This window comes from Pseudopodoces humilis, chromosome 1, assembly GCF_049639895.1.
Source record: "Pseudopodoces humilis isolate 2021_Gansu_Grassland_sample_001 chromosome 1, ASM4963989v1, whole genome shotgun sequence".
Classification (NCBI taxonomy): domain Eukaryota; kingdom Metazoa; phylum Chordata; class Aves; order Passeriformes; family Paridae; genus Pseudopodoces; species Pseudopodoces humilis.
In genome coordinates, this window is record NC_142200.1 from 37,444,551 (window position 1) to 37,459,928 (window position 15,378).

Consider the following 15,378-nt stretch of genomic DNA (forward strand, 5'->3'; position numbering starts at 1 on the left):
TCTTATTTGCACTCAAGCTGCCACTTGCCCATTGAGCTATTTGAAAACGTTGATGTTGGCTGCAGCACAGGCTCACTCCAACTGTTCATCCACATCTTTTCATCTAGAAGCCACAGGACACTGAATGGGAACAAATGTGAGGTTGTTTGTCTTCATAATTGCTTATGAAGGACCTTGGTGGTCCTGTTCAAGTGTTTCAAAAATATTTCCCCTTCCCGAGTGACTCTGAACCAAATGGCCTGGTGTGAGCTACACCTGTGCTCTCCTTGTGTGCTTCTGGGCTATAAGAAGTTTTTTTTTCCCCCATTTTCCTTGCTGCAGCTGTTCATGCTGCTGATGAGAAGTTCGGCAGGGCAGGACCTGCTGTTGTTTAAAAGGAGACCCTACGTGACCTACCCTCACAGTCAGGCTGTAGGCAGGATGAACACTTTTTCTGAGATCTGACAGAGTCTGCAGAAGCAAGGGACAAGAAAGCATTGATCTAAGGAGTCTTTCATTTGAGGAAAGCTTCCCAGTGGGGAGACAGTGTGGGATGACACAGAATCAAAAGAGTGTCTGAGCTGTGGTTGAAGGCAAGGGAAAGGGGATGTTTATAAACCAGGAAAAGCTGTGCAGCAGTCCCTCTGTTCTGGAGCTGAGCACACCTGCCCCTGAGTCATTCAGCAGGATGTAAATCCAGGGTGATATGCTGGGATATTAAGTTCAAGGCAAGAGTGAAGTCTGGCTGTTGCTCTCTCTACCTTTTAGATGGCAGCCTGCAAACAGCTCACAGACACCGTGAATGCATCCAAAGAAAAGCAGCGAAGTGGATGGGGGGTCTGGAGCACAAGTGATATGAGGAGTGGCTGGGTGAGCTAGGGTTGTTTTATCTGGAGAAAAAGAGACTCAGGTAGGACCTTATTGCTCTCTGCAACAACCTGAAAGGAGGTTGTACTGAAGTGGGGATCAGTTTCTTCTCCCAGGTAAAAAGAAACTGTCTGTAGTTGTGCCAGGGAAAGTTTAGATTGGATATTAGGAAAAAATTCTTCACTGAAAGGGTGGTCAAGCATTGGAACAGGCTTCCCAGTGAAGTGGTTGAGTCATTATCCCTGGAGGTATTAGAAAATCATGTATGCGTGGTGTTTAGGGACATGGTTGAGTGGTGACCTTGGCAGAACTTGTTTAACTGCTGGGATCAGTGATCTTAAAGGTCCTTCCTAACCTGAATGATTCTATGATTGTAGGAGATAGACTCAAGGGTACAGGAGTAAGAATAGAAAAAGTGGAAAAACAAAGAAAGTCAGATATGAATGATCCACATATCTCCTTTTGCTTCTCCCAGGAATACGTATTTTAATGCACTCACTACCAAAGATATGAAGATCTGCTCTAAGTCAGAACACATTAAAATATTGCCACCTATAAGTTTTGGAAAACAACTTGAAACAGAAGATGAAGTATATACTAAATTAATATATAGACAGAAAATATGATAGCAAAATAAGACACCATTTTTTTGGTATACTATTTATTAATATGCTGCTGGATTGTCTTCAGTATGAAAGAAGGGCCTCTAATCATAAAAATTTTTCCAGGGAAGGCTGTGGTACTACTTGTCTGTGTAATGATAGCAGGTTTGTGCTGTACTTTGGTAGCAGACCACCAGAAAGTTTTGTTTGTTTTATCAACTGATTCATTATGATTTATTGTCATTAATAATTCATGGATGTAACATGAAAAGTGCATTTTCATTTCGCTGGATGTCATGGAAATTTCACATGATACCTTTTCACCTTGTGTCTTTTATTAGACATTTCCATCAGCTGGTTTCACAAATGTCATAAATAATATGTGTGGTTCATCATACAGCCCTATTTTATGCATGCCCATACTATGCTATATACCTGTAGTTTCCCTGTCTGGGGGGTTAGGTGAGTGAGGCAGATTTACACCATACCTAAATGCACCTAACGTGCAGGTTATACCAGTGTTCAGACCACCACTGAAAGTCACCTGACACGCATAACTTTTGACATTATGTTATTTCTGAGAAAAAATCCAAAGCTGTTGATGCTGTTAAGCGACTCCTATTACTTTACTGAATTTGCCTGGGGCAAACATTAGCAGTGATACTACACTACACGTTGACAGAAGCACAAAGGTGTACATTTTAAAATAAATACTTGCCTAGACTAATTTTTTCTCTTAACAGCAACCTACAGTAGCATCAGAAAGTAACACAGAGTGAGTTACCACTTGGCTCACTTCTTACAAAGAAGTTGGACATTGACATCTTTTCAAAGCCAGCAGAAGCAAAGAGATCAAGACCAACGTTCTCAGTCAGTGTTAGCTCAGCTCATGTATGTGTGTTCTAAAAGACTAAATGGAGTTGAACTCCACATCTTTACTACAGTACCTTCAATACTTCTTCAGAAACATGTTCTGAAAACTTCTTGCTACTCAAAACACCTTGACTGTCCATCATTAAGTATGGAAGTTGTCTGCTGTCAGTCAAAGCACCCTCTAAATGCTGTTCTATTAGCAGAAGGGCTTGATTTGTTCTCTTGCCTGTATCACTCATCTAAGTGATCTTTTGTGACACTTTAACCCAGCCTTTTTTAAAAAAATCCTGCAATTCACTTCCTTGAATAAAAGTACTGACATAAATTACCTGCTTTAGGAAACTGTTGAACATCTGTGGTATCTTGTTTACCCTGGGTCTGCCCGAACAATCCCCTTTCATTGCTGTCCCAGCTGAGGAAGTTTAGGAATAAAGAGATGTGATAAAGGTGACTGAAACTGCACAAAAGTGTAGAAGAGGCATGTGACGAGCCACAGCAGGGGATCCCTGGAGGTGGAAGCCCTGCTGTAACAGGCTTCTCTGGACAAACAGACAAGTCTGCTTTCTGCAATCTATTGTGTTTTTTCCTCCAAATCACACTGTCAATTCAAACTGTGGGGAGATAAGTCCAATTGGAAAAATATGGGGCCGGGACTTCTACCTTTGTGAGAAACATTACATTTAATAAAGTGTTTTTTTCATCCATGTAAACACCTAAACAACAGAGACCCTTATGTTGGTAGGAATTAAGCTGTTCTAGCTGCAATCTCTGTCACTCTGTTGCTGTGGAGCTAATCCTAACACAGGAGAAAAGATCCTGCCTTTTTGCTTTATTCCTTGAACAGCCATCCTATATAAACAAACTACTACCTCATTCCCATTGATGGAAAGCGGCCCTTACCAGTGGTGCCAGAAGGGCACAATTGAGCTCATGCCAAAAGAACAAATGGTGTCAGCACATTTCTTAAGAATCCGGATGACAACATCACAACAACACATTAGCCTTGATATAGAAACACAAAAACTTCATTATAATTATCTGACAGAAATGTGCACAGAGGCGGATTTGGTTTCTGGGTCATGAGGGGCACAATACAACATGTCCGTAGCACAGACTGTTTTTAACTTGTCCTCTGCCCATGGCTTTCCTTCCCTTTGGCTTAAGTATTTGTCTTCCTGCTATTTTATTCTTTTCCCTCTGAGTTCCTCTCCTCTTTTATAGTTACCTCCAGTTTCACCAGCTCTTCAATTCTTCCCATGATCTTCCTTTTCCTTTAACTTGGATAAATATATTTGCTGGGTCAACAATATCTTTCTGCTTCCTTTCATATTTGTAGTAACACTTTGTCCCCTTCCTTTTTTTTGCCGTCTTTGATTTGTTTCTCAAAACTACTGCTCTTCTTTTCATAAAGTAACCCAATACCAAAAGAAAAAAATAGTAATAGAACCCAATCTTTCTCATCTTACTTCCGTTCCTAATCACAACTCTTTCCTCCTGCCCATCCTAAGTTTCTCTTCTACTTTTTCCTCCTCATACCTGTGCTGTCATAGGAGTTCTGTTCCATACCTTGTCACAATCTCCTCAAAGTATTTTTTCCCTGTTTTTATCAAGTATTTTCACTTTCCTAGTGTTTTTCCCCCCTCCTACTGCAAGGTTTACTGCCTTCCCCATATTAAAAGTACTCTTGACTTCTTGCTCCTTCAGCTTCTGTTCTATCTTCTTTCTTCCTTTCATCTTCAAGATTACTGATTCTGTGGTTCTGTGGTCTCAAGCCACACATTTCAGTTCCATTGAAGATGCCTTCTTCCCCTTGCATTCATCTTCAGACACACTTAATATCTTCTAATCTAAATTTTAAGGAAAATACTCCATTTTTAGATATGCCCTCCACTTTTCCTGGGCAATTCTAGTCTTTTTCTTGAAATTGCACTTCCTCTCATCAGCTGTTACTCTGGAATTCCCTGGTCTTCTTACTCTCTTCTGCATATCTGTCAGAAGCATGTCCTTGCCTTCCCATAGCTCTCAGTGAGGATCCAAATGTGTCTGTCCTTGCTTCCATTCCGACTCATCTTTATAACTTACCTCTGTTTAATCTCATCAACAGAGCACAGATTCAATTATCCTCTCAATACAGATGACCTACAAATCTGTTCCCCTGCCCAAGACCTCTCCTTTAAAATCTTAGCTGAGTATCATTGTTGCACCAAAGTCTCATTAGCTGCAATACTGTTAATCCTGTTTGTGAGTTCTTCTCTGACTCAAACATTAACTCTGTCCCCTGAAATCTCATCATGAGGTAGAACTTCCCCATTTTCTTCTCAGTCAGTGTGATGTCTGTTAGCTCCCACTTCCAGCTGGTTCCTGGTATCACTCTGCAGCTCTCATTTACTATTGGTTACACACTTTGCAATTTAATTTTGCTAGGAATTAAAAATCTGAGTGTTTTTAGAACTAGACTTAAACTTGAACATGCTCAAGAGCTTACTTCCCAGCTGAGCAGCCAGCTATGTAGCATTTCAAAATAAATATGGTCTATTCATTATAAGATATATATTAAAAATATGCATCTTCCTCTGTCTTTTGAGATATTACATCTTACCAACTATCCAGTGCAATTACTTATCATCATATCTCAGATGGTTCAATAAAACTTCCTTTAGCAAATGCTTAACATTGGCCAGCTAATCAGATGCCTATTTACCAAGTATAGAGCTCTCCCTTTGCAAACCCTTATCTTGCTGCCATCTCTGTCTTCAGATTCTCTCAGCCTACTGACATCCTATCTGTTTTTTGATTCTAATTAGCCCTGAGCACTGGCCCTTTCATCATCTCCCTGTTCAATTTGAAATGAACATTTCTGTGCTGTCCTCTACACAGCCCCTTACACTCGATAGGCAATGCACAAGTATGTGTAAAGGATATTAATTTTCCCTAAAAGCCATATTAAAGCATTCTTCTCCTAAGCAGTCTTGGGAAAAAAACACTGTAAAGCAGAGCTTCTACTATGGTAGGGCTACTGTCATGGACCAATACTGTTTTATTGTTTGTCAATTTGTTGTTCTATTTATTGTGTCATGACCTATAATTGACTGAAGTTTTTTTGGATCAGGGATCATCTGTTCTGTCCTTGTACAGGATGTTATAAAACACCAAAGAGAGCTACCACTTACCGTTTGGAGGAACAGCAATTTTAGCATGTCCTGAAATAAACTGTCAACTTTTAGTAATATTATTCATCTTATGTTGGGAAAACGAAGAGCAGCTCTCACAGCAAGTGAGAATTTGCAGCCTCTGTTAAAGGAAAATATGTTTAACTGATTTTTCTGTTGATCTCAGCAGTCTCCCCAAGACAGCAATCCTGGGTGTGCAAACACTGTTGATTAGAGGCTGGTGGTGCATCTCGACCCTCTGCCTCCTGATGCCCTCAGAGGTAAGACAGGTTTCTACCCATTTATTGTGCAATCAGAGGTGATAATTTAATCCATAAATTCAGAGACTTTCACCTGGAAAATAATAAATAGATATTTAGAGATAGAAATATTGTTCGTAGCAATGAAATAGCAACAGGGGTGTTTTTCCACAAGGGCAGCTGAGTGTACCAGAGTCACCCAGAAATCATTAGGCTCAGTGCTTCTCGTCGCACTCAGTCAGTGGGGTCTCCTGACGTTCAGTTATTGGGCTCTGTTCCAATAACTTGGATGACAAATGGCATTTTTTCAAATGTGTGTACCACTACAATTTGGATTTGGCAGTATGCCCAGCAGATTCCACCAAAGATAAGCTGCAGAATAGGAAAGATGGACTTCGATCTCTATTATATTTTCAGGTAACAAGAAACATGATTCCTCTGAATCATTTCAAAGGATATCAGATTGCTTTTTTTTTTTTTTTTTTTAATATAATTTAATGGGAAAAAGAAAATAGACTACTGACTTGGGTTCCAAGCACTATTTTCCACACAGGGATAGATATTTAGGGAATAAACACTTCTTCCTTCTCTTTTTTACAAACCTTCAAACGAGTACCAAAGAAGTACTAGTACCAAAACTGTGCTACCTCAAGTAAACACCCACAACATGTACTTCTCTGAACTGGTGATGATACAACAGTGGTTGATAAGAGGTCAGAGCTGTGATGGCCTCCCTGGCATATGTTGTTGAGCATCTCATCTATGGGTAACAAGCTTTTGCTTGCTTCAAATTAAAAAATAATTCTTAAAAAAGCTGTATATGTACCCATATGTGAAATTTGATCCATAGATGAGATGAGATCTATAGGATAAGTCTCTTTCAGTCATTTGTCACTCAGTCCAAATTATTGGCAGGCCTAACATAGTGGAGTTCCAGCTCAGTGCACACACACACTCTGATAAATGGTCTACAGAGAGAAGAACTAAAATGATACTAAAATGATAATTTGGTACATCATTGTATTAGTTATTCAAATCATGCTTCTCAGTCCATCTTTTACATTACCTTCCACAATATCATATTTATAAATAATTCTGGTTTGTAGAATACATTTGATATTTATCTATCTATCTATCTATCTGTCTGTCTGTCTATCTATCTATCTATCTGTCTATCTACTAATTAAACACTTGTCAGATATGCTAGTTAGCTTAATATTAGTTTAACTCTAGCTAAAAAAACTAGTGCTCATTTTGGTGTTTCTCTACAAGAATTTCAGTATGAATTATTTGCTTCTTGGGATATCATTCACTTGCGTTCATGCTAAGAAAGACAATAAAATTAAGTAGCAGCTGGTCATTAGAAGCTTATATATTTCATATTCAATACACACATGCTTCTTAATCCCAAATAAATTATATTAATCACAATTTAATTATGCGGCTGCCCTATTAAATTAGAATTAGGGGCTAGAGACGACAGTGAAACTAGTCAGAGTTTCACCATCTGCAGATCAGGCTTTGCAAGACCTACTGGGTATTTTTAAAATATTTTAATTTTGAAAGTAGTAATCACCTATGGATATTCAAAACACCTCTGACAGTTGGCATTTATTCATGATTAATGGGAAGCCAGGGGTCCCCTTCACTTGTCCATGTAATTCAGTCATCATTAAGCGATAAATAGCAGAAAAAAAATGTTTTGTTCGTAGAGTAAAAATAAATGGTGGTAGTTTCTGATATGGAAAGAGGCTGAAGGCTCACATCTTGACACTGACCCACACAGCAAACTTATCCCTACACTGGAGAGGTGCCAATTTGACATATAGACCACTCAGTGGATGAGGAATTGGCTGTATCATTGCACTCAAAGTGTTCCAGTCAATGGTTCATAATTCCAAGTGGAGGTTGGTGATGACTGGCATGGCTCAGGGGCTGGAGCTGAGACCAATGATGTCCAGCATCTTTGCTGGTGACATGGACAGTGGGGTCCAGTGCAACCTTGGCAAGTTCACTGACAACACCAAGCTGTGGTGAGGTCAACTTGCTGGAGGGAAGGGATGCCATGCAGAGGGACCTGGGCAGGCCTGAGAGGTGGACCCATGTGAAACTCAAGACATTCAACAAGACCAAATGCAAGGTCCAGAACCTGAAGCAAGGCAATCCCAGATACAAACACAGGCTGGGCAGAGAATGAATTGAGCTCAGCTCTGAGGAGAAGGACTTGGGGATGTTGGTTGACAAGGAGCTCAATGTGACCCGGCAATGTGCACCCAGCCCAGAATGCCAACCCTGTCCTGGGCTGCATCAAAAGCGGGGCCAGCAGGGTGGTTCTGCCCCTCTCTGCTCTCATGAGAGCCATCTGGAATCCAGCTCTGGAGATGTGGACCTTTTGGAGTGGGTCTAGAGGAGGGTGAGGAAGAGGATCAGAGGGCTCCTCTCCTACCACAACAGGCTGACAGAGCTGGGGTTGTTCAGCCTGGCAAAAAGAAGGCTTGGGATAGACTTCCAGTACTTAACGTCCACCTACAAGAAGGCTGGAGAGGGAATGATGAAAAGTGCATGTATTGATAGGACAAGGGACAATGGCTTTAAACTGAATAAAAGTAGGTTTAGATTAGATATAAGGCAGATTTTTTTTAAGATGAAGGTGGTGAGGAAGTAGAACATGTTGTTAAGAAAGGTTGTGGATGGCACATCCCCAGAAGTGTTCAAGGCCAGTTTGGATAAGACTTTGAGTAACCTTGTCTCATGGAAGTTGTCACTCCCTGTGGTGGGGTTTGAACTAGATGATCTTGAAGGTGATTTCCAACCCAAACCTTTCTTTGATTCTATGATCTTTCATTAGGAACCTGGGATTTGCAAACATACAGGAGTTCACACAAGCTATTTCTAAGCAATATTCAGATACTGAATGCTGAAGTGGCATGAATGTGTGCATGTCTTCCATATGCTGAAGTTCTGATCCTGTCCTCAGAAAAAATGCCCATTAATTTTCCTGAAATTCTCCTGAAGTGAAATCTAAAGCACTAGATCATGCCTCTGCACTAAATACCAACATGATCCCTCATTAGCTATGTGGCATTTTTTTTGTGGCCAGTATGGGTTTTTAGCTTTTGGAAATAGCCAGAGATTCATGTGGGAGTGGCAGGTGTCACTCAGGATACTATGGGGGAAATGTGTCTTTCTGAAGTGGCAGCTAGAGATGAGACTGCACACCTTGGAGCATTTCAGCTGGCAGTAAGCACTTCAGATAACTGAAACCAATCCACCATGTATTCAAACATGCATTTTGAAAATATAAAAATATGTAAAATAGGTAGACCTTAGCCATTCCCCTTGTAAATTGCACCTTAAATGTTTCTGTCCAGCTTCACATGGTCATCTGTCCTATTACAGCAGTTTTGCACAACTTTGCCCAAAGTTTATTCCCATTTCCACTTGGAAACTGAACTGAAACTTGGAAAAATTAAGCTATGTGTGAAATATTCTGCAGAATTTCAATAATTCCTGGTATGAAATGAACCTCACAGGTCAGGAAAAGAGTTCTCTTTCCCTTCATTGTACACCATTATTTTTATAACCACTCCCTGCTGAGTTATACGTCTCCTTCTGACAGCTTAACTGAACCTTAAATTAGCTTTAAATCATTTCTATCTCTAATAAGGGGATACTGTCAAATTTCTGTATGGAGGGGAATATTCTCACTTCTCACAAACTGTACTTATCATGAAAGGGGAACCAAAAAAATAGGGAGGGAAGTTGTACAGTTATTATTAGTCCATCTCTCTTTTCCCATGAATTACTCTGAGGATCTCACTTAGGCCAGGAACAACAACTTTAAGACCACCTAGTGACTGAAATGAGAGGAAGAATACTAGTTGAAAACAGCTGAAAACCTGGAAACTAGGTACTTGGGATCATCTTAATATAAAATAAAGTGTGTGGGCACAAAACATTAGACTGTACAGCTGGGGATCAATAATCCTCAGCCTTAGGAGAACAAAATAAATGGAGGCTGTAAGCAGGGCTACAGCATCATTCAGCAAGCACTTGGCAGCCATTTCCATTTGAGAGTCAGGATGTGATACTTGGGGAATGTTCCAGCTGCACATGACTGCTTTTATTGGTATGGCTTTGGCAATACAGCTCCAGCAGTCTGCATCCCTCATTCCTCAGTTTGGTTGCTACTGCTTTGGTGGGTTTGTTAAGGAATCTTGTTTACTGCTTCTAAGTGCCTGATGATCTGTCTTTGGTCAATGTCAAAACTCTCTTACTGTCACTTTTGCTTTTGTCCCTCATATATGTGACCATACAGTTGTCTGTGGCTGCTTACTTTTACTTGTGCTCTCATGTTTTGAACCAAATAAGTACATTAAAGCCCATCTAACTTGAAACATTGTTTTAAGCAGCTTACAAGGAGTCCATGTTACATTGTCAGGTCATTCTGAGGCTAAGTTACCTAACATTGGCTTCTTGGCAAAGTTGCTTTTTAGTTTGCATCTAGCCAACAGGCAGATCAAAAGGAAAAGGGCAACCACATAAATGTACAGACTAGTAAGAGATTTGGGATAACACTATCTTGAGGAAGAATTTGATTTTCCTGAAAAGTATAACATTGCAACTTAAAAAGGACATGAGCTGTTAAGCACATTTTAAAATCTTGCATGATCAGGAGACCAAGAGATGATATAATTGACATCTGTGGATCTCATGTGATATAGGGTACTTCTATGACTTCTCATCTTTTGCTCCAGTTTGATGAACAGCCTCAGGAAATATTTCAGGGAACATGGAAGAGGACTTGTGTCACGTGTGGAACAGCATCCTTTGGATTTAAATGCCTATTACAAGGTTGCCAAGTAACCTCAGTTCTTGCAGTTTTGTGTTGTTAAGTGTTTTTTGCAGAGTTTGGTGGACATGCATTGAAGGAGGAGCAGTTTGCAATGGATGTAGACAAAATTTGTTTCACTGTGAGGAGAAATCTGCATTGGAATACACTGCCAGCAAGGTTGTGCCATCCCCATCTCTGGAGCATCCCCATCTCAAAAAGTCCCCAGCTACAAAAAGTCCTGAGATACTGGCCCTGACCTTACAGATGGCTTTACATGGAACAGGAGGATAGGTTCTCTGGGTGCCTCTCAACTGGAGTCACCATGTGGTTCTTTGAGGTAATATTTTAGAAGCAAATCTCTTAGAAGGTTTTACACAAGGTAAAGGAAGGACTTGGAAAAAAAACACCACCAAAAAGCAGTTAACTGGAGCCAAGGAGTAGTTAGAGCTGAGAAAACTCTGTGTGAGGCAGGCACCTCTTCTCCCTCCTTCCTGTTCATGGTTACTCTTGCTTGCCATTTGAATTATTAAGGACATTTTCCTGTAGACAAGGTAGAGAAGGGCCATAGCCATTCATTTAAAGATGGAGCTCAAGAAAGAGGTACTTTCTCTTTGTATCAGTGTTCAAACAAAGCAAAAACTTTTAAGAAAGAAAAAAAAATTATGAAAAACCCAATCATTCTTCTGTTGTTATTCTATAGAGTGTTGTATCGATGCTTTACAACACCTATGATCTATGGAAGGAGGGTGAACACAATTAGAAGTTTGATGCCAAATTTTATTGTTATATGCAAAAGGTTATCCATGAATCTTAGCTCCAGCTTCAATCATTTGATGGAGCAGAAACTCTTGTTTGGCTTTCCAACCTGTTCCTCCAGGGCCTGGATCTGTGCTGTAAGATGCCCAAAGATAAAATCCATTCCCAGACAGGACATTAATTCAAGGAGCAGCCATTCACTTACCTGCTCATTTTATAATGTTTTTTGTTTTTTTCTTTCTTACGTATATCTTCTTTTGAATTTTTATTAAATTTTTTATTATTATTACCTCTTGCCTCAGAATCATCCTTGACTTACTTGTTTACAAAAGACACTGCCCTACTGCCTGGTGTAACTCCATCCACTGGAAGTAGAGGGAATTAGCTCAACTGGTAGAGTGCTCACCCAGCAGATACGGGATTGGGGTATTGATGCCTGCATCCTACATTTTAGACCACACAGTGGATAAGAAATTGGCTAGGTAGTCACACCCAAAGAGTTGTGGTCGACAGCTTGATGACCAGGGAGAGACCAGCAGCAAGTGTGGTCCTCAGGGATTCATACTGGGATCAGTATGATTTAACATGAGAGTGACATTTTACAAGGTCATGTAGAGATACGATAAGGGGTAATGACTTTAAACTCAGAGAGAGAAAGTTTAACTTATAAGGAATAAATTCTTTACTGAGAGTTTGGTGAGGCACTGGAACAGAGAAGCTGTGGGTCCTCAAGCCTTGAAATTTTCAAGGCCAGGTTAGATGTGGCTTTGAGAAACCTGGTCTAGTGAAAGCTATCCATGCCTATGGCAGGGGGAGTTGGAACAAGATGTTCTTGAAGGTCCCTTCCAACCCAAAACATTCTATGATTCCATGATTCTATGATTCTATGATTCTATGATTCTATGATTCTATGATTCTATGATTCTATGATTCTATGAATTTGCTTTAAGATAGGGATGCTTGCACTTCCATAAGCTTTATGAAAAGGAGGAGATATGAGAGAGAGACTAGTTGAAAACTTTTTATAATGCACCCATCTACACATTTTGAATATATGGTAACACAAATAATTAAGAGCTGGCTTCCTTGGTGTAACAATCCTATGGACTACAGAAGTTTCAGTTGCAGTGGATACTATCTCTGGTGCAGTCTGGTCATCTTCCATCTTTCTGATCTTGTGACCTGTGAATGTATTTTACATGAGTGCTTTAGGTTACTTCCTCTTGTGAAGGATTTTCCACTTGGCTCAGTTCAAAGGATTATTGCTTTCCTGCTCCTTTGGCTTAAATCCGTCATCTGAAGTATAACTCATATGTAGTCACAGAGAAAAGAGGAAATTAATTTCCCTAGACCAGTTTTTTCAGACACTCCCTCAGGGACATCTCTGCTGAGTAGTGCCAAACGTGTTCTGTGTCTAATACTTAAAGTGGAGATTTCCAGTCCATAGTCTGTGAGCACAGATTAAGATGAAAAAGGAAGGCTTTCTCAATATTCCTCCTGTTTTAAACTACCAACCTCCCAGTTCTGCAAACAAACAAAGAAAGAAGTTTCAGGACTATTTATGGATCTAGGGTTCAATATCTAACATACATCAGAAAGAATGGGAACATATGGAGAAATGAGTATCTGCAGAAAGAAATCTGTGAATGCACAAATTGTTGTAAGTCTTTGAGCATTCAGTGCCCTTCTCTTCACTAACTGAAATGAGAACCCGAGAAGAGCTAGCTGTTAGAATCAAAACAGGAATTCCTAAAGGTAAAATAGTTTTTTTACTTTAAACTTAAATATATTCCCATCACTAACAAAAAAAAAAAATCAAAAAAAAAAAATCATTGTTTTGCTTCCAGAAATAGCGAGAGCTTATTAGTGAAGCTGGTTATGCAAAAGATGTGCTTGCCTGAGACTGACGCACAGTAACTGTGCATAATGGAGCTGAGGAAGTTGCCATATGGGGAAAAGTCATTGGAAGCCTGGCACTAGGTGTGAAGTTCTGCTGTCATATGATAACTGAGATGAATTACTTTTGGGAGAGAGAGTCTTACAAGTAAAGGGTCAGAATTAATGATGCAAATAGTGGAAATCCTGGCAGGCGTTTAGTTCCTATTTAGAGAATTTGCTTTACTAAACCAGAGTTAAGCTAGTGCAAAATCTTACATAGCTGCTGACTTTTAATTAACTAAGGCATAGATTTTTTATGGTTATTAATGAAGTCATGTATATATATGCTCCGTCTGTACTTGATACTAAGATTGTTTTAAAGTGATAAGTTGTGACTATATAGAACACTTGCTGCTAAAATTGTCAGTTTCAAATTAAAACTGAAATAAAATAGTTTATGCCTAGCATTTGTTATGCTTTAATGACAATAAATGTCTAGAATTAAATTGTTCTAATATAATGCTTAAGGATATTTTTGATTTAGGCTTGATGCTGTTCATAGCCCTTGAATCATTTTCATAAATTTTTGTAACAGAAACAACTCATGAAAAATGCATAAATGTTGAGGTTTATAACCTTTTCCCCAAGCAGGATTTCCTGGGCAAATTGCATTTAATTACTTGAATATACTGGTCTCTAAATTTATTAAGCTACACATTCACATTTGGGAGTTAGGGATATGACCCTTCACATAATCTTCTCCAGTGCTAAGTGTTTACCAATGTGGGACATCCCAACAAAGTCCAGGACCTGTAATTAGATCCAAATCTGTTGAAGAAAATAAAAATAATCTGAAAATAAACATCCTCTGCATTGAGACCCTTGATGAAACCCTGCTTCCAATGAAGCTTGTGTATAGTGTAGAAAAACTAAACTTCCAGAGATCACATTGAGGTCATGATTTCACCCTAGAATGATCTTTTGCCAAAGCAACTTATTTTCCAGTAATATCCTCAACCACAGAAATTTATTTCTATTTTCAAACATAGGGTCTAACAGACATTTTTTTTCCTCTCTCTGACATGCTCTCTCTCTTTTTCACTGTCTCTCCATTTCTCTTTCTCCTTTCTGAGTGGCTCCAAATATACATGAAAGAACATTTCCTACTTATGCCCCAGAAGAATGCTTTGAATAGCAAATCAGAGAACAGAAATACTGTTTTTACATTAAACTAGCTAAGAACATGTACCTCTTTCAATATCAACCCCAACCTCCAAAAAACCAGCACCCCTCCACATCCCCAAAACATTTGATTTTCTTGTTGGGAAAATCAGCAGGTTGAGTAATAAGAGTGTTTTCTAAATAGAAATAATTTGGAGAAAGTGTATTGAAGTGCATTTGTTGCAAATCTGGAGTCCTGGATAACACTGAATCCTTACAGACTTTTGAAGTTCCTAAGTTAAATGAATCTCTATTAATGTCTGCCTCCTGGGAAAAAAAAAATCAGATTGAAGTTATAGTCATTTGAAACTTTTTCAGCAAAATGTAGGATCAGATTGAGCTCAAGTATCTGCTCATGTTTTCATACTTACCCAATGCTTCAGTAAGGTTCCCCACATTTTACAAACTTTTTTGTTAACTCGGATAAAGTTTTGAGCAAACATGGGGTTAATTATGACTTCATGTAGAAGCCATGATAAACACTGTGGTTTTGGAGAATTTTGATTCAAAACCAGGCAAAACTCATGGGTTTTGGCTAAGCATCACTGAATTTCAGTTGTGTGCTAACCCAAAACTAGAAACAAAAATTGCCTCTGGTAATATTTTAAAAAAACCTAGGAAATTGAAGCTGTACACAATTTAAAACACTGAGTTTAATACACTGCTATTTTCAGCTTGGCAAGCTGTCTCCTGACTTTCTATGAACACCTGGTGACAACTTTTCATGACAACAAATGAAGAGCAGTGTTGTTACAGGGTGGGTTTTTCCCCTTGTATCTTGAATGTTGTGGGATTTTCCTGCTAATATCCAGACCTGTGACACACCAGCACAACGTGTGTTTGTCTCTTTGTGCTCAACATACAAACCTCTGGAAAAAGGGTTTCCCAAGTTAAAGAGAAAAAAGCCTTTTTTTGAGAAAAAAGGTTTCTCAAGTTGAAGGTGCGGGAAGGTGCGGGAA